Source organism: Grus americana, chromosome 15 (genome assembly GCF_028858705.1).
Source record: "Grus americana isolate bGruAme1 chromosome 15, bGruAme1.mat, whole genome shotgun sequence".
Lineage (NCBI taxonomy): Eukaryota > Metazoa > Chordata > Aves > Gruiformes > Gruidae > Grus > Grus americana.
In genome coordinates this window covers 17,211,454-17,229,783 of record NC_072866.1, presented here as the reverse complement: position 1 = coordinate 17,229,783, position 18,330 = coordinate 17,211,454, and the positions used below count along the sequence as shown (strand labels likewise).

The window sequence follows — 18,330 nt, the reverse complement described above, 5'->3', positions numbered from 1 at the left end:
TACCGAAACTGTGCCCTCTCGCCCTATCTTTTACCGTTTTATTTTGCAAACTCTCAAGTTTTCATTCAAATGACTTGGGCCTGGAACCACAAGGGATTGCAAATACTGCCAGTTGCATTTCTGAATTTTCGAACAGGCACGTGAAAAAGCAAATTAACAGTGTTCTTGGTCAGTTAATGCAAACCTCAGAGATACGCGTTAGTGTGTACCACCAGTATGTAGTATTCTTCAGCTCGAGAGAAGCTTCCTTTGGTTTTCATTTAATTCTTTTAGCAGTAGGCTTATGTTGAGTAAGTGTTGCCTCTTAAAGTATGCGTGCATATTTTTGTCTGTTTCTGTATTTCTGTTTATCTCTTGAGAGAGAAAGCAAGAGCTTGGGGCTCAGAGATGACTTATCCTCATAAATGACTGTGGGTGTTTCAACCACAGAAAGGCTGCAGAGAGAACCGTGCCCTGAGCACACGAGTGCTCTGTCACTAACATTTGGGACAACTTTCTGAAAGGTAGTACATACCCATCCAGTGTGTGCAGATTCTGCTGGGCTTTCTAGATGTGAAAATTAACATTCTTGCTTACTGAGTTCAGTTTTTGTCTGTCATGTGATCTTGTCTTGGTGCTTGCTGTGTTCATAAATGTAACTGTTCGGGCTCCACTATTTTTCCTCTAGTACTCTGCCCTCTGCTTCTTTTCCTATCTGTCTAGTCTTTTCTTCTTTTGTCTTTCATTCTTCTCCAGCCTTTTTCCTTCTTGGTCTCCAGTGTGGGTTATCGAAGGCTGGGGGGTGCTGGTACCTGGGCAGGTGGGGGGCCAGGAGGGGGCAGGCTGCACCTGGGCCTCCAGCCATGCTCCACAGGCTTTCTAAGAAATAATCCTCTTTTTGGGCTCCAGGGCAGCATCAGAATAAGTACCATTAGCAGTTGTCCTACAAACGTCCTGGCATGGTGTCCAGTTTGCGCCTGGTGTGTTGGAACAAATGCTGTGTTTGGGGCAGAGAACTAATTGTTTCCATGCTGGCGATACACGGACGTAGAATATGATTGTTTTGATGCTGGCAGTTATGAATCACTCCTTTGTGCTTACAGATTTGATCAAAGACCTAAAGATGGAGCACTGGGGTTCCGAATAGAAAACACGTTTTAAAACGTGTACTGAGTGTACTCACTTTCCCCTTGTTGACTAGCGTGGATCACGCTGGGCTGTCCCACAATGTCTGACATTGGTATTAAAAACCCCCGCAACACTCAAGACAAGTGACAGCGTGCTTGACAATGTGCTTTGTCAAGAAGTGATTTGGCAATACTTCCTCAAGATGACTTTATGATACTTGTGGCTTTGCTTAACCTACACGCTGGGAAGTGGCCGCCATCCTTAACATTATTTTGTCAGACTACAAAACCCCACACTTAGTCTATTGATTAAAATGTGTGCTTGGTGGAAAAGCAATAGGGAAATTGGATTTGTGCAGTTTTCTGCCTTAACAGTCTCACAGCTTGCTTGAATTGGTAGGTGAAGTTCTCAGGCACTCCTGGCATGCAAATGTTGATTTATCTAACCCTACCGATGTTGCCTGTCTCAGAGGCAGGCCCAGTTTTGATTTCAGACTCAATTCATGAGGAAAATCTCTGTTTAATGCAATTACATGATATAGAATCGATGTGTAAGAAGATTTTTTTTTTATGTTGCTTTGTTTCTGCATTATAATACAATTTATGTAATGCCTGAGCAAAGTTATTATCCTCCTCAATCCAAGTTTCCCTTAATTTGTGTATGTCAAATTGTTTTGCAACAGTTGGAGAAGCTGGCTGGTGTGAATACAGTAGTGCCGTTATATCCAACTGGCTTTGGGTTAAGCGCGCCTGAGAGACCCTGCAAGGATTTTTCAAAGATTCCTCAGTCTTGCATTTTAACCAAAAAAGAATATTAATTTTAATGTGTCTTTGGTCTGTTAATGGAGTGGTGTGTTTAATACATCTTTGGGGAGTATGTTCCTGAAAGGCTGCTAGATGTTTGTGATGTAGTGCCCGATGACCTTTTTTGTGCTCTGAAGAGAGCCTTTAACACACAAATGTCCTGATAACTGCCTTTACAAGAGCATTTATGCTAAATAAAGTGACGCAAACCAGATTTTGGACACTTTGCAGAAGATAGCACTTCTCAAACCTCTGTCTGAAAGTTGCCATATGAAGTTACAGCGGTATTATTTATCTTGGTTTTTTCTTTGTCTTTGACCTATGTACCAGACTAAAACGGTAGTACATATTTTACTTTACTGAGCTGGACATAAGTAGTATGAGGACTTGGTAATTTATGTCTGTGGGAAAAGAAACACAATCCTTTGAAACAGGTGTTTAAGAGGTATTTAGACTTTTATTAAATGTTGTCAGATATGTGTAATAAGCAATTTCATTTGGAAAATGAAATAACATCATACTGTAGTAAAAAATGTTGCCACTGTACCTGTGCATAATTGAATATGAATTGCCAACTTGGCAGGAAGAAACAATTTTGAGCTATTTTGCAACTGAAAACATTTACTGGGCTAGATCCTCTGGCCAGCTACATCTGGAGCTTTCATTACTCATAGGCAGTTTCCTGCAGTTGTTCCATACTTAATTAAACCAGATTATAGATATCTTTAAAGAAGTATGAATTGTATCAGTAGTAGAGACTTCAGTGGGTGCTTGCAACCATGTACGATGTTTGCAGCTGTTTGGCACCCTTTGCACAATCTTTATTCATTCAGCAAAACTCAAGCATCAGAGCAAGCAAGAATTAAGCTACCTTTTGAGAATGGGTTGATTTTTATGTAAGGGTGTTTGTTTGAAAAGTATGCAACAGCTTTTTGCAAAAATACCATAAGCATGCTGCTTAGTCTCAGGCTTTTTAAATGCAGCCTGCTAGCGATGGTGGAAGGGGCTTGTTGGTGGATGTTTTGTGTTGGGAGCCCAAAGGGAAGAAGAAGGAATGCAAATCCCCGCTTCAGGGCTGCTGGTGACGAGAGGGATGTGACAGCAGAGCATCTGCTGTGGTCTTAGCTCACGCCCAGCGTTGCACTGAGAGGCAGTTGTGCGTTGCAGTGATGTGCTCACGTTACCCACCTGTGGCCTCTGCCTTGGAATGAGGCGTTGAAGGCAACGGCCGTGGGTACGTAATGCTCTTTCATGCCCTGTGGCACTGTTGGATTTTCATTACCACTGTTTTGCCATAAAGCAAAAATGCCAGTGCATTGTTACTGTGTCAGCTGAGTGAAATATAGCTTTTGCCTGCTGGTGTGGGATCAAAGCATTTCTTTAGTCTGAAATTTTGTGTATTCATTTTAAAGAAAGGGCGTGTTTCTTTCAGCATCAAGCTGTCAAAGGAACCAAACAGAACTATCGATAGCTTGAAATGTTCAGAACCGTAACATGAAAAGAAAGCGTTGTGTGTTTGGGGACAGTGAGGATTATCTGGTTTAACTCCAAGCAAAAGTTAAGCTAGGGGGGACAGTCCTAGTGTCTCTCCTTGTTTTCATTTCTGCAGTGGGAAATGTGGTATTTCTTCTTCCCCTGGGAACATGGAGAGTGAGGCTCGGTCCACTGCTCCTCCATGGGCTCGTCAGCTCAATGTGCTCAAGCAGGCTATATTTCCTCTTGTTTGTTCCTCCTGGCTCACTTAAGTGATGCATGCTGAGCTCCACCAGGTTAAGGATGCAAGAAGTTATTAACATGTGTGCCTAAACTCTGTAATACCTGTTGGTTACTGAAACTAGGAAAGGCATCCAGCTGCTACTCTGCTCAACGCTAACAGTTAAAAAAGCTGTGATCATTTGTTGTAACCAAATGCAGAGTAGCAGCAACTCTGTGACGCTGGAGAAAACTAGGGGAATTGTACAGGAAAGAAAATCCGGGAAACTTTACTCCACTTTCTCTAAAGTCTGTCCATCCATCAAATATTTTCCCCCCACCTTTTCCAAATGCTTCCCCGAAGAAAGAAGAGTGCAGAATTCACCTTGCGTATCAAGCAGAAGCTTGGTGTTTTTTCAGGTTTGGAAACAAGAGAGTTTTCCTTTGAGGAGTATTTGCCCCTGTAGTGTTTAGATTCTGCAGGTGGATTCCCACCACTGTTTTGCCAGAAACAAACACATGGCATGGACCTACCCTCTGCTGAGCATCAGTGCGTTATCTGCGTGGGAGGCACATAACAAGGGTGATTCTGCATGGCGCACAGGTTTCGGTATAGCACCCGCATTAAAGCGTAGCTTTGCACCGGGGTGGTAGCAAGGTGGGCATAGGAGGAGAGAGCTCCTGCCTTGGCCAGGAACTGGGCTACTGCTGGAAGACTCGCTGCTGGGAGTTCACGCTACAAAGTTGCTCTTAAGCATAAAACAATTTGTTAAGCTCCAGAAAACAAGAGAGATTTCAAGAAAGAAAAAAAATTCACCCCTAATTTATCCTATTTATTGCTTAAATCAGTGAATGCATAGGTTCCATGTATTATGACCCAACCAGGTGGTACTTATTTAAACATCTTCCCCTCTAAGTAGTTTGTTGATGTAGACATGTGGCCTCAGTAGTTTCAGCTCTGAATACAAGAAATGAGGGGAGAAAAAAGGTTTTTAGAAAAATTTCCAGACCTGAAAGGTGCAAGGGAGCTTAATGTGAGCTAATGATTTTCATGGTGAACTTCAGTGCGAATCAAGCTCTGGAAACTGGGTCCTTGCTTGTTTCAGTACACCTGCCGGTCTCAGTGAAACAGCTTGGTTACGGTACCTTAGGCCGTGAATAAAATTAACGGCATCAAGGTATTATGTGACCAAAAATGATATATTTCTTAGAGAATGGGTCCATAGTACTGACTTGACCGTTAAGTACAGTTTTGCGTGTTAACAGGAGCTTAATCACACTGCAGTACAGCTTTAATAACAATTGCAAAGGAGAATGGAGACAACAAATCATTTCGTAATGGGAAAGGGGGAGACAATACAGCTGCAGCTAGAAGCTGCATAACGATTTTTACCAAGTCTTAGCACTTAACAAGGCACGTGTTAATAAAACAAACAAATCTTTTCAGTAACAGAGAACTAATGTATGCATTATTTAAGAACAGTATTAGAACCAGATTAGATTGATGGACTCCTGCAGCAGTTACCTCGTTAAGCATCTTTTCTGTGGGGATGTGGGAAGGTATTATATGAAATGAATCTGTGTTAATTGGCTATGCCATCGGAAGTCTTTTTCAGGCCACTGATGTATTTTTGTTGTGTTGGTTTTTTATTCTTTAATGTATGATGGGATTTTGCAGATGTTCCCTTTGAAATAGAAGCGTTTTCATTTTTTAGCAAAAGAAGACCAGCTGTTGTACAGGAGACATACAAATCCCATTTACTACTTGTCAGCTATTGCAAAACGGATACTTTTTGGTGTAAAAGGCCCTCATTACCTGCCACATGTCTCAGCTGTATTGAGAAATATTTTTCAAAATATTTTTTCCCCTTCAGTATTGAAAGTCCATAATATGTGATACAGCATCTTATTAGTGCTTGATGAAGGGACAGGAGTACAATCAAAGCATGAAGTGAACTTAATTTGTAGGAACAGTCAAATTATATAACCTCAAGGATTAATTTTAATCAAATATTTCCTGATTTTTCTTCACAGTATTAAAATTAGGTCTGGCACTTCACTGGAGCTTTTCCAGTGACTCTAAATGGGATACAATGTCCTGTATTTTTTCTTCTAATTTAGGCCAGTGGTGTGTCTGGGCAGATGGAGGAGCATCCCTGCATGGATATTCGCAGGGTGCACGAGTGCTGGCGTGTGTAACTTCTTGTATTAGTGCAGCTTGAGGAGTAGCACTTTCAAGTGTTCAAGTCTGATTTTTAGACTTGGGAGCCTCAGTCCCTCTTAATTTTTTCTAAGCAATGGTGCTGTGCTGCAGAGCATGTGTTGAACAGGAGAGTGCTCTGTGGGAGCAGGGAAAGTCAGAGTCCTGGTTGCCTTCTCCCATCAGTAACTTCTTGACATCTGTAGTAAAATGTTTAGAGCCACATAGCTAAAAGCAACGTGTAATTTTGGGGTTTTCAGTTATTGGCTGTCCAGGCTTAATCCTCTTTGGTCTGATAATTGTGTTGTGTTTTTTTTTTCCTCCAGAGGAGCTGAGCCCCGTCAGGTTCCAACTTTATTTGCCCCTTCACGTTTGGTGCTGGTGATTACAGCTGTCCCCTTGTGAGCACTTAAGGCCAGGCTGAATCTCACAGACACTGGGATGCTAAATTCAGGCAGTCTAAGGCCTTCTAATGAATGGAAAGAGATGAGTGCCTCCAGAAGGCAATTCAGCTCGCTTGAGGTCTGAATCTCTGCAAAAGCCTGTTCCTCTGCACCGGCGAAAGAGGGGGGCCCATGGCAGTGATGCTCAGATACCTGCCATGCCACTGTAGGAATCCATTCCTTCACACGCCAGGTCTGGCGTTTCTCTTCCCCAGTCTGCAAAGTGTGCTTAATTTTAACTTCCCATCTTCCACGGAAGTGGTGTGGGTTTGAAGTAATTGGTCCTTGTGAAATAGTACGAGATCTTCAGCAAAGACTGGGACCAGCTTGTCAGCTGCCGTGCGTTGGCATAGCTCCATTAAAGTCAGTACAGACCAGCTGAGGATTCTGGACCCACAAATGTAATTATTGTTATAATAATAGCGTCAAACAAGTAATCATTATTTTTACTCTCTCTTTTCATTTCAAAATGAGAAAATGATTTCCTCTTGGATCAGTGAAAGTAATTTACATTATGCACAATAATGGTCTACATGGAAATATAATTATTATTCATTTGTATGGCACCATCTGGGCACTAGAAGCTTTACAGACACATGTGAGGAAAGGTCCCTGCCTTGAAGAGCTTATAGGCTGAATAGCAAGTATAGCTGCTAGCACTTAACGAGTCATGAGTGTAACTTTTGCAGTATTACCGTCAGGGACCTGTTCAGCACAGGACTTCCACAAACTCTTCTTCTGCAATTTCCACTCACCCATCAGAATTTCTCCGTGATTGGCACTATACAGCCTAAGGGTGGCATAAATAACGTGGATGGATCAAGAAAGAAGTCAGCAAGAGGCTAGTATTACAAATTGGCTGTCCGGCTGTTTTCAGGCAGGTGAAGGAGCTTTCCAGGCTTCACTTGGAAGCAGAAAATAGTCCCTGTGCCTCCTATGGAGTTACTCCCAAGCTTTACATCAGATACAGGACTGAATACTTGACTGAGTTTGAGCTAGAAGTGAAGAGACCAGGCTTTCTAATTATGTGGACATAAAAATTGAGTAACATGTAATGTTGCCTAAACTTCTATATGGTGTAACCTTTTATTGTGAAGTACCAAAAGGGTCAGTGCAGGACGCTTAAATCATGAGACTTCTTATTTTTAGAGATGATTAGAGGATTCCTCCAAGGGATGAACTATTTATAGCATGTCTATAATTGGCTTCTTTTTTTGTGGTAATGAAATTAAACTTCACAATAAGTGAATATCAGTTCAGTAAAAAAAGTTAGCTAAAAGAGATTTCACACTAGTGTGTGTGGCTGACTGAGGTCAGATCATGAATGCTTCCCACGTATTTTGTTTTCAAGCTACTGCTCTATTGCTGTTCTGTTATATTATTAGAGAGTAAGTGGGATGCTTATTTAAAAGAATTCTGCAAAGCTGAATGACACTGCAAACTTCAGTTTAACTTAGATTTGGTCAAATGAGTCATGGGCACTCATTTATACTTCATACTGCAGCCTTTGCTTGCCCTTCAGATGTACTTTTTGGTTCAGTTATATTGGTGAAGTCTGAGTATTTTTTTTAGAATTGATGCTATTTGCTGACTTTTCTGAATGGTGAGTTTTGGATTTCATGCTCTCTGAATTTCTGAGATCTCTCTGGTTTTGTTCTTAAAAATCAGCCTGTTTGCAGTTAGCTTTGTTCTTTATAATTGCACTCTTTGATTCAGGAAGACACATGGTTCAGTTAAAACGTCGTCTTTGAAAGAAAAAGCAATGGAGGTCGTGGCTGTATTGACTAAAGTGAAGCGAGTTCCCTGAAATTATATCCAGCCTGTTGACCCTTACTTGGGAGATGAACAGACAAACCTGAAAAATGTCATTTCCATGGTAAATTTTTGGTTCTTCAGAAACTTGCAACTGCATGTCACAGAGGCAAGTAGAGTTCTTGTGTCACTTGTTCTATCTGTAAACTTGCTGGGTTGACAACTGGCCACCCTTGATGAAGAGCCCCCACAGCTGCCAGAGTCATTAGTTATCTTTTTAACTGAGGAACGTTTTCCTCAATCTGGACGCGTACCTGGAGCTGTAAACGGCCATCTGCTGATTATGAAAATTTAAATTGGACTTTTGTGTAGAAATGGAGTGTTACCGGAGATCTGGACTGGGGTCATCTTGAACAAGAATGCGAAGAAAAAATAATCTGTTTATCAAGCTAATGTTACCCGTTAGAAAAAAATACTCTCACAAAAAATAGCAACTTGTTGCCTGCAGAGGTCCACATTTGGGTAGCTGGAGATAAATCTAGGCACCTACTTGTATTAACTTAGATGCCTACAGGCTTGCTTACGCACTTAAAACTTTTTATGGATGCCTGACACAGATGTTTGAATATGTAAATATGGATTCAGGTGGCTACCTTAAGGCATCTAAGTTCAGCAACTTGGCCTACAGTATGTAAAACCCAAGCAAACAAGCAGAAGAGGAGTAAGTGTAGTAAACAAAGCTGTTAGTGTGTATACACCAGGAGAATAATAATACTTTGCACAGCTACTGTGCCTCAAATTGCTTACATTTTGGCATTGACTTGAATTGAGTTTAGTCACTCAGATGCATAAATAGAAACTTGGAGGTGATGTCTGCTAGCAGCATACATAGAGTGGTACCTCAGCAATGAACTAGCTTTTTGGCAGTCTTACAAGAAAAGATGTGTGAGTCTTCAGCGCAATATTTTGATAAGTCATTGGTTCTTAATAAAATAATAATTACGGTGATAATTATAACTGTAATTGGCTCTGACTGAGCTGCTAACTGAGTAGGGGGCGGCAGGAGGAGGATTATGAAATACTCTCACAAAACCATCTGAATCCTGCTCTTTTAGCTCTGTGCACACGTATGAGGGTGTTTGTGCCTGTATTTCTGGCATGTCATGTGCCAATACGTGGCAGCGCCCGTGTGCTGCAGGGCTCCACGTAGGAGGGAGCTGGAGGTTCCCGCACGGTCTGCCTTACAGGCTGATCATCATCCCTGTGTTCGTGTTTCTAATAACAAGAGATATGATTGAAATAGGTGATAGTATTTTACAGCAGTACGGTGAAAAAATGGTGTAATAAGCTCATGGCTGTCTGGCTTTCTGTAGTTTGCTGTGTTTGCGACTTCATGGCAAGATTATGTCATCTTGTTCCCAAAAGCCCGGGGCCGGCCCTGGTAACATTGAAACCAAAGGAAAGTTTCCATTATCAGGAAGCACTCTAGCTATGATGACACTTCCCTGAGCCTTTCTAATCTAATTCAGTATTAAACATTTGCACTAGCCAGGCTGCCACTGCATGACCTCCTGTGCTAAGTGACTGCAAGTGATTAATGACTATTTATTAGAAAAAGATGGTCTCAAACCTGCTCATTTTACAGACAGCATAAACACGTCACCCCCAAGCCCCAGTTATAAAATATGGTATTTTTCTGTTTAGTTTCTTTTGAAGTTGATTTTTCTCACCTCTGGATATCTAAAAAAAGCAAACAGGACTGTCCATTGCTTGCCCATGTTGTGTGAAGCTGCAGTGGGCATCTGGAGCGTGAATTTTGGGATGCTTGCTCCTCTTGCTTAGGGTTTCAGCAAAATGCCTCATGAAATTGGCAGAAGGAGAGTTCAGGTTTTAAACTGGCAGACAAGTTTCTGTATGGGGAAGAATAGAAAGTTAGAAGTCAGCTGTAAAGCTCTGTGGGACCTCTGGGAGCACAACCAATTTAAAAATTGGAAAAAATCTAAATGCATTTATCACGCTTTCAGAGCACAGGAATTTTCCAGAAGTGAATCTCATAACGAGTGTTCATTTTGAGAGGTAGTTGATGCAGAGGAAGAACAAGGTTTAATTGGGTGTTTTGGTTAGGTTCACATAGCCTGGGACTTTGGTTCTGCAGTTGCTGTGGGATCCATGGGTTTATGCACATATTCCACACAGTAGAATTTGACTCAAAGGTATTTTATGTGAAAGTTAGGTTATAGGGTTTGTTTACCTTTGTATAGCCAAATATATAAGTAAAAAGTACTTTACTACAGTTCACATGAGTTTGACACAGTTATTTAAGGCATTTTGGTTTTTGTCCTTTTTAGTACCATCACCAGTCTGTCAGACTGAACAATGATCTCATGCTGTCAGAATGTTATTGATAGGATATTTCATTCTGTAGTTTTAAGTCCTTCAGGGGATTTTCACTTTCTAGTTGCACTGATGTAAATTTGCAGTAATTCTCATATCAAGGACCCATGAATGAATGTAATTGTGAAGGAAAATAAGGGTCTCGCAGGTCAAATGGTTCTTCAAGGACTTCATATTTGGACAGTGTGGACATCTCAACAACTGATGGACCATTTTGTTGCTTTTGAAGTGTCACTGTAATTTTGTAGTGAGTGTTCAACAGTCACGTATTATGCTCTAGATGCTTTCTGTTTGTGGAGCGTGTGTCACTTGGAAGGGATAAGTGAAAGGAAGCCCTCGAATTTCATACTGTCCTGGATTCAACTTCTGCATTGTGTTTCCAGTTTAGTTACGAGACCTAGCCAGGCTTTGATCTGAAGTCTGCCACCTAAACAAACCTCTTCAGTGCTTTGAAGCCCTTGGTAGTCAATCAGTAAGGTGCTATTTATTTTGCTTGTTACTAAATGTATTTTGCACATTTTGTTGTATTTTGTTGTTAGTTTTAACTGGTATTTTGTTGTTAGTTTTAATGTAGCCTTGCGTGTTAACTTCTTCCTCCTGCTTGAACAATGCACTCCTGTTTCTGGAGGTTTTCTCGGTGGTTGCAGAGGCTGGTTCGAGCTCTAGTTTGAAGTCACTGTGAGTTAGGGCGTTGACTTCAGTAGCTCAGCTGGGACTGTGGTGGTAGCACAGTTGCTTAGGAGGTAGGTTAATCTAAATGCAAAGGAAAGTACTTCAGGTCTCTATTAGACACTTGGTAAATAGTAACTCTGTTATGGAACTCTGTTTCTCCTTTGAATAAATTGGTGCATTTTTGTTTTCCTTGCTTGCTGTCATTGGTAAGAGGTTTTCTTCCTAACTTGTAGCTGTCCAGTTTGAAAGACTGTTTCCTGTTTGCTTAAAATAAACACATCTGCAGTTCGCCTGTTTTACACTGCCTGCAGACAGCAAAATGTATCCTCAAATGTTTAAATCTGTTGCTATGGTTAGGATGGTAGTTTCATAGTGATGTGGAGATGCTATAGGAGTTTGAATAATCTCTTTAGTAGAGAGTTGGTGGTTTGGTGGTTTTCGGGTTTCCCCCCTCCCTGTTTACTAGGGTAAAATGTATTCAGGGCTCGATTTTGCAGTTCTTAAGTGAACAGAGGCATGCATGCGTACCTGCATTCCATAGTGATCAAATACTTGTGAGTGTCAGTGCCAGTTAGTATAAGCAAGAGTTACCCGTTTGGGTGATTTGGCCAGGATTTTCCAGACTGACCAGCGCTTTGAAATATATTGCTTTACAGTACCCGGTTTAAATGGGCCTAGGACTTGGCAAGTCAACACTTTATCAAGGTTGTACTCTTTTACTAGCCAGTCACTTTTGAAAATCTTCACATTTAATGTTAGTTCAGACTTTGATCATTATCCTATGTAACCATGATGCATGAGAGATTATTGTACAGGACTAATTTTGAGACACCTTTGCTAACTAAATTTCACCTTTTTCGGTGTACTCGCATGTTTGCTATAGGATGAAGACACAGGTGTGCAAGAGCTCAAGTAATATGGTACACTGTGAATAACCTGTAGTTCTTCAGAGCCACCAAGTGCCTTCACTAGGAGCTGGAGTACAGACTTGGATATAAAATGAGGCAAGAATAGTCTTATGAATATGGTTGTGTTAGGGTTTTTTAATGTAGCGTTCATATATTCAAGTAAGTTGTTAAACTGAAAAGGGTCTTAAAATGAAGGTTGTTCTGTTGTCCTAAAGTGTTCCATGATACTAAAAAAAAAGGGAAGTATTTGATAGCAACACTTAAGTGGGTTTTATAAATATTGGTTCTGTGAAACCTAAAACTGATATAAATCTGGCATGATTATTTCTGTTAAGCATTAGCTTAAATTCAAAATAATACACAACATTCTTTTAACTTTTCATTCCTGTTCTGTGTTTTGAATGGAGATTACCTGTGACAGAGAGATTGATGGGGCTAGACAGGTACAACTTGAGTTCCTGCATGTTTCTGTTGGCAGTGGTGGAATTATTTAACAATCACTGTCCATTGCTAGTGTTTTTAGGAGTGCTGAAACTTATAACGCTGGATTATTATTTTTTTTTTTTTAAAGGCCCTTAGTATTCTACTGGCCTTGTTGGGTCTTTAAGTTGTGCAATGTTAATGATTTCATTCCATGCTGAATTACTAAAGATGCTCATGCAGGAGAACTGAGATTTATATTATGCTTGATGCATGGAAATGTTATGTCGATGGAAGATGTGTTAAATCCATCTATGTAGCTTTACCTCTGATACTCTCAGTCAGCTTTTAAGAGGTCATATGCTTCAATAAGTGTTTACGGGTGGACTTCTTTGGGACAGCTTTGAAAGGAGTGTGTGGGGTTTCTGACTGGTTTGAAAATGCCTACTTTGTATTCAAGTAGATTACTTATGTTAGAATTTAATTTAAATGTATTGATCCCTACTTAAGGAGATATCCAAAATACTCGTACATGGTGGTCTGCCTGGGGATCGGCCAGCGTTAGGTCAAACTGCAAACATTTATGCTGAAGGACTGTGTATTCTGATCAGCTTGTACAGCATGTCGGCTTTAACAGCATTTTTAACGATTGGACTTGATGATCTTAACAGTTTTTTCCAACCTAAATGATACTATAAGTCTAACTTTGATGAAAAATAAAACAAGACCTCAGGGTCTAGAAGAAAGGTGCTGTGTCTAAGGCTGTTGTGTGGCAGCAAATGGATGTAGATTCAACTCCCAGCTTTACAGGATGCTGCTTGTGTGGCCTTCTCGTGGAGGAGGAAAATACCAGTCAGCCAAAGAGTTTGAGGGTTTAAAGGGCATTCATAACCTGACAAGTGACTCACTGGGGAATACAGAAGGGAAGGTGTATTTGAAGAAAAGCATAAGTTTTTTTTTTTTTTTTTTTTCACAATATCTGTGGGTGATTACCGTGACTGCATAGATGTACTTTGCTGTAACAAATTCTTATTCCAATACCAGTGCAAAAAGCGGCTGTTTTATACAGCTTTTGTGTGTTCAGCATGTGCCCACTGTAACCCTGTGCAGGTCTCCCAGAAGCAGACACGTGCTTCTCTTTGTTTCAGTTTCAGAGTCTTGAATTTAATTGAACCCAAAATAAAAATGACTGTTGACAAAACGGTTGCCAGCCCTTAACTTACCCAGGTGGGTTGTGCTAGCATCTTTCCTGCCACAAGAGAGGAGACTCTCCTGCTTTGGCTCTCCAGTAGACTTTGGTTTGGTGGGATGAATGGTCCAGGTCTGGACAGTGTTGGTAACCACTTGCCAGTTAGACTGTCTTACTAGTGCTATGGGCTGGGGTTGTGCCTGGCTCACCCTGCAGCTGCTGTTTCTGGTTTGGAACAGTTGGTGGGAGGGAACCCGTTTTATCTTCTTTCTGCTACATCTGTAATCAGGATAACTTTTCCATGAGCATCTGTGGCCTAAAACCTGTGCTTGGCAGAGGTAGGCAATGGAAGGCGACGCTTCCCACAGCCCGGCGTTCATGTGCCATTAGTGGAAGCTTGTGCTGCTTCATTCTTGCACGTTTTAGTTTTAAGGATTCAACACTGATATTTATGAAGTCCTTTGGTTTGCACATACCAATGTAAATATGAGTATCTTCTGAACATACCTAATGTATTGCAAGCCTAATATTTCTGTAGGGGTTACCAGTCTCCTTAAGTAGTCCTTTTGTGTGGGGGGGGAAACCAAACCCAAAAACCTTTGGCCATTCCAGCTGCTGAGTTGTGAGCACTAAGTCCTTGAGAAGAAGTTTTTCTATTATCCCTAATGCTCTAAAGCTAGCTGAATAAACAAAATGAACACAGATGTTTCCTTGCTGGTGGTACAGTTCATAAGACTGCACCACTAAAGGCATTACTCAGCTGCAGCTTAAACTTCTGTGTGCAGAAATCTGTTGACCAAACAATTCAGTCTTACTCAAGAAAACTTCCTGCAAAGTTGAACAGGCTTGCTGAGTAATACTTTTTGTGTTAGCAGTTTATTAACCACTTAATGAATTACCCAGATGTGTTTAAATTAGCCAAAAAGCTGTTTTCTTACCACATGGAAATGCTGCGGGGACTCTGCTATGTGCTGCTGAGGTTGTGCCCCATTCCTGGAGGAGTGGGCTGAACCGTGTGAACAGGCATTTGCCTGTACTTCTGGGGAGCAGCTATTTGGCTCCTGCTCGGGTGAAAACAGAATCAAATTCAGTGCTGTACAGAAACCCTTTACAGGTGTTTTAATTCTGGCTAAACTCTGATTATGCCAATTTTAACAGTTTTGTAAGAAAACTTTTTCACACAATGAAAGAGGAATAACTATGAATTGGTTGCAGTCTGTATTTAGTAACAAAACAACCCTTTGGTGCTACACTGATCAGGCTGCCTCCCTGCAGATCTTTAGGTTTATAGAGCAGACTTTGATGATGTAGGTGGGAAGGGGAAGCCAGAAACAGTGCCCAATTCTTCAGTGAACCTGAGCCACGGCGGTGGATGTGCCCTGGGAGCAGAGGGTGCTTCCAAGATGCCCTGATCTTATACAACTTTCACAGCTTGCCTAGAGATGAGGTCATGGTTTGTATAGTAGAGCAGGTCTATGTTCAGGCTTTAAGGCAAGCTTGAGAAATCTGACCACTTACACCCTGTTTGTCACTACAGGATCTACTGTTGTGTTTTAAAAAAAAATATATAAAAAAAAGAAAGACTACTTCTTGGCGTGTGTGTGCGTGAGGACTTGTGTTTTAATTATTATTTCAGACTATGTATTTTGGGGATTTTTGAGGTATCAGTTGCTATTGGAAAGCAGATAACTTTAGTCACCTAGCTAGTTGTTAGAAACAACCTGTGTGGGATGTTGTTATCTCAGAGCTGCTCATTTCTGTTACTACTCTATTAACTCCTGATGCTTCTTGGTAACTGTTGTTGCTCTTATTCCCAACGCCCTTTTCATTGAAAACTGACTCCTTTATTCCCACATCAGGCTGAGCTTGCTGTTGCTGCAGTTTCTGTTAGCCCAAGTCAGTGACACATGGAAACGTTCAGCTGCGTGTCCGATTGCTGCGCTGTGGCATGGCCGCTCCCCAGGGCCCACATGTGTGACCGATTGTGTGAGGCTGTCCAGCACTTTGCTGGAGTTGTATCAGAAATGCCAGAGGCTTCAACTTCAGCCCCCCCTCATCCCACACAACACGTCTGATTCACCTGCAGGACAACTCATCACTGGTGCAGAGATGAACTTTCTGTTTGGATTGTCCTTCAGTGCACCGTGGAAACTTGGGTTCATGTCCATGTCTGTGGTCCCTCTCTGCTGGCACCTTTTTTCTTGGTAAAGATCAGATTTTCCTGCCCTCCCTTTAATTTTTTTATTCTCACTGATGTGCATCTCTGTTTCTCTTCCTCCCTCCCTTTTTTGAACAAAGAACCTTTCTTGTTTCTAAGCGCTTGAGTAACAAAGTTTTGTTCCCTTTTTGCAGAGATAGACCAACTTTGATCAAAAGCAAATGGTTGCAGAAATTCACATTGTGCACTTCTTGTATACTCTGTAGTGTGTCTTTGTAGCCGGTACTTAGCATATTGCCCCTGGAAGCACGTTTCTGGCACGTAGCTTTTATTTATGCAGCCAGAGACCTTGGCAAATGCTTCACGTTTGATATGAACCCACAGTCCTTTTAGATATTGAATAATATAACTAAGGACTTATCAACATGGGAAAGTGATGGCAAAATAAGCGAAGGTGTGAGTTTAAACCTTGGTAGTTTACGTGATGCAAAGTCCCCACGTTGGGCACTTTGATTCCACAGGTAGGGTGCTGTTCTGGGGGTTTGCTCGATCCACTCCCAAAGCTGGCAATGCTCAGCTGATAGGTGCTGAACCATGGTTGAAAGCCACCACATAGGAAGAGGTGAGGTTTAGTTACTCTGGGCTATTGACCCAAGTCCTGAGTATGCAACTTGTTCCAAAATATCAATATTTTTGATCATTTATTCTTTATATAAATAAAGCAAAGAACAATTAAAAAAGTTTATCTTCAAAGAAGTTGCTATTTTTAGCATGTTCTTCAAGAGTAATTTTAAACTAGTATTTACATTAAGTTATGTTATCCATAAGAGAAACTGTGGATTTTTTAGTCTAAGTTCTAAAAAAAGTCACTTTTCTGTCTCCTGTCTGATGTGTTACTGTCACTTCCTCTTTGGATGACAGCTGGAGGGGTCAGAGGTGATAGGAACTAACACAAACTAGTACTGGGAGACACTTCGTGGCTTATGTTACGTTAACATGGAGTTACTTTGCTAGCTGCATCGGTAACACAGCCTTTACTTGCTTTGGCTGATTCTGCAATGTCTGACTCCTCATTTGCATCCCATTTTGCATTGATGGCATTTTTGTGCCATGGCTGACGCTTATTTCTGTGCAGAAAGTCAGTGCAAATTCTGTGCCGAACTTATTCAAAGGTCCTCATCAAACCAAGTTATGGGGTAAAAGCAGAGCACATAGTGCAAAGGAATGTGCCATGGCTTTCCACTCCAACGTGAATTTTTATCCTAAAGTAGAAAGTACATTGGAAAGTCTGCTCTGAAGCAGAAGTGGAAATGTGAATAATGAGGGGTCACATCTTTTTCAATTAGTTAGAAAAATCAGGTTTGATAGTAATGGTGGTCAGAGGAAAATGTGTTGAAGTGTCTGTCACTGAAGTCTTGGGGTCCTAAGTAATGTGCTTTAGGAAATAGCTGTTGAGTTCATATTCTTTTACTCAATCCAAAGGCCAGCTGAGAAGGGATGAGCGTGCTTCTGAGGCTGTGAAAAGTCCAAAGTGAACTCTGACGAAGCAGGATAAAACATACACTTCCCCCCCCCCCCCCCCCCCTTCCCCTGGAAATTGCTTCTTTCACATGTGTATGTTCTTTATGATACCAGCTGCTTTAAGAGGTGCATCTTTCTGTGTTGCTTTTCCAATAGCAGTAATAGGAAAGGCTGGTAGTTACTTGTATGGATGTTAAAAGAGCCAATGGAAACAGTATAGCACATTTCTTATATTTTGTAAACAGTGTTGTAAAATAAATTTCAGCTTTGAGTGGGTGTGCATCTTCGCACTGTGGTTTGTGCCCTGCAAGGGTGGCACAATATAGTATGGTATAATGAGGAAATTTCCAAATGGTATTTGAAATAGCATATATGTAATTAATGGTAAAAGCAATTAAATGTGGAAGCAATTTCTTAGGAAGAGGGTGAATTTTCTGATGTTGGAGTCTCTTAAATGAAGACTAGAGGCTGTAGGGTAACTAGAAGTTAGTACAGGTATCACAGGGTAAAGTTCTGTGGGCTCTGCCTTGCTGGCCTTAGTGGGACGTGCCTGTGTTGGGAAGTCGAAGGGGCGATGGAGGTAGAGGAGTCCAGGCTTTAGGTGAAATACTGCCCTTGGGCTTAGCTGTGTGTGATCCACATCCCTGTACAGGGGCCTTACCTGGTGCTAATGTTTCTGTTAGCTAGGCTCCAGGACAACGTGCTACTTGATATTTCTAATTCCTACCTTTTCAACATCATTTAGAGTTAAATTAAAATGAGAATTTATACTATCCCCTAACATGCTACATGTAGTGTGTCCAGTGTGAATTCTCAACTACTCTGTAGCTGGTGGAAAAATCCTCAATTACTTTGGAGGAGTTAAGATTTCACCATAAGGCTTGTTTGCTCCAGCTTTTGTCCTTTGAGTTCTAAACTCCTGGCACAGATATTTAGTAGTGATCCATAGTGATTGACTGCAGTCATCGTCACCTGGAGCGTTTCACCAATGTGACATTTGTTTTCTAAGCTCAGGCTGATGTTTCCTGTAACGTTTCTTTCTCAAAATCAAGTGCAGTTTTGATTCACGTT

The 18,330-nt window shown here is 41.2% G+C and overlaps 1 protein-coding gene across 2 annotated transcripts in view; it reads left to right on the top strand.

The window, feature by feature from the left end:
- XYLT1 (xylosyltransferase 1) overlaps positions 1–18,330 on the top strand; it is a 200,345-nt gene that overhangs the window by 1,037 nt on the left and 180,978 nt on the right. The gene's annotated exons all lie outside the window — the stretch shown is intronic.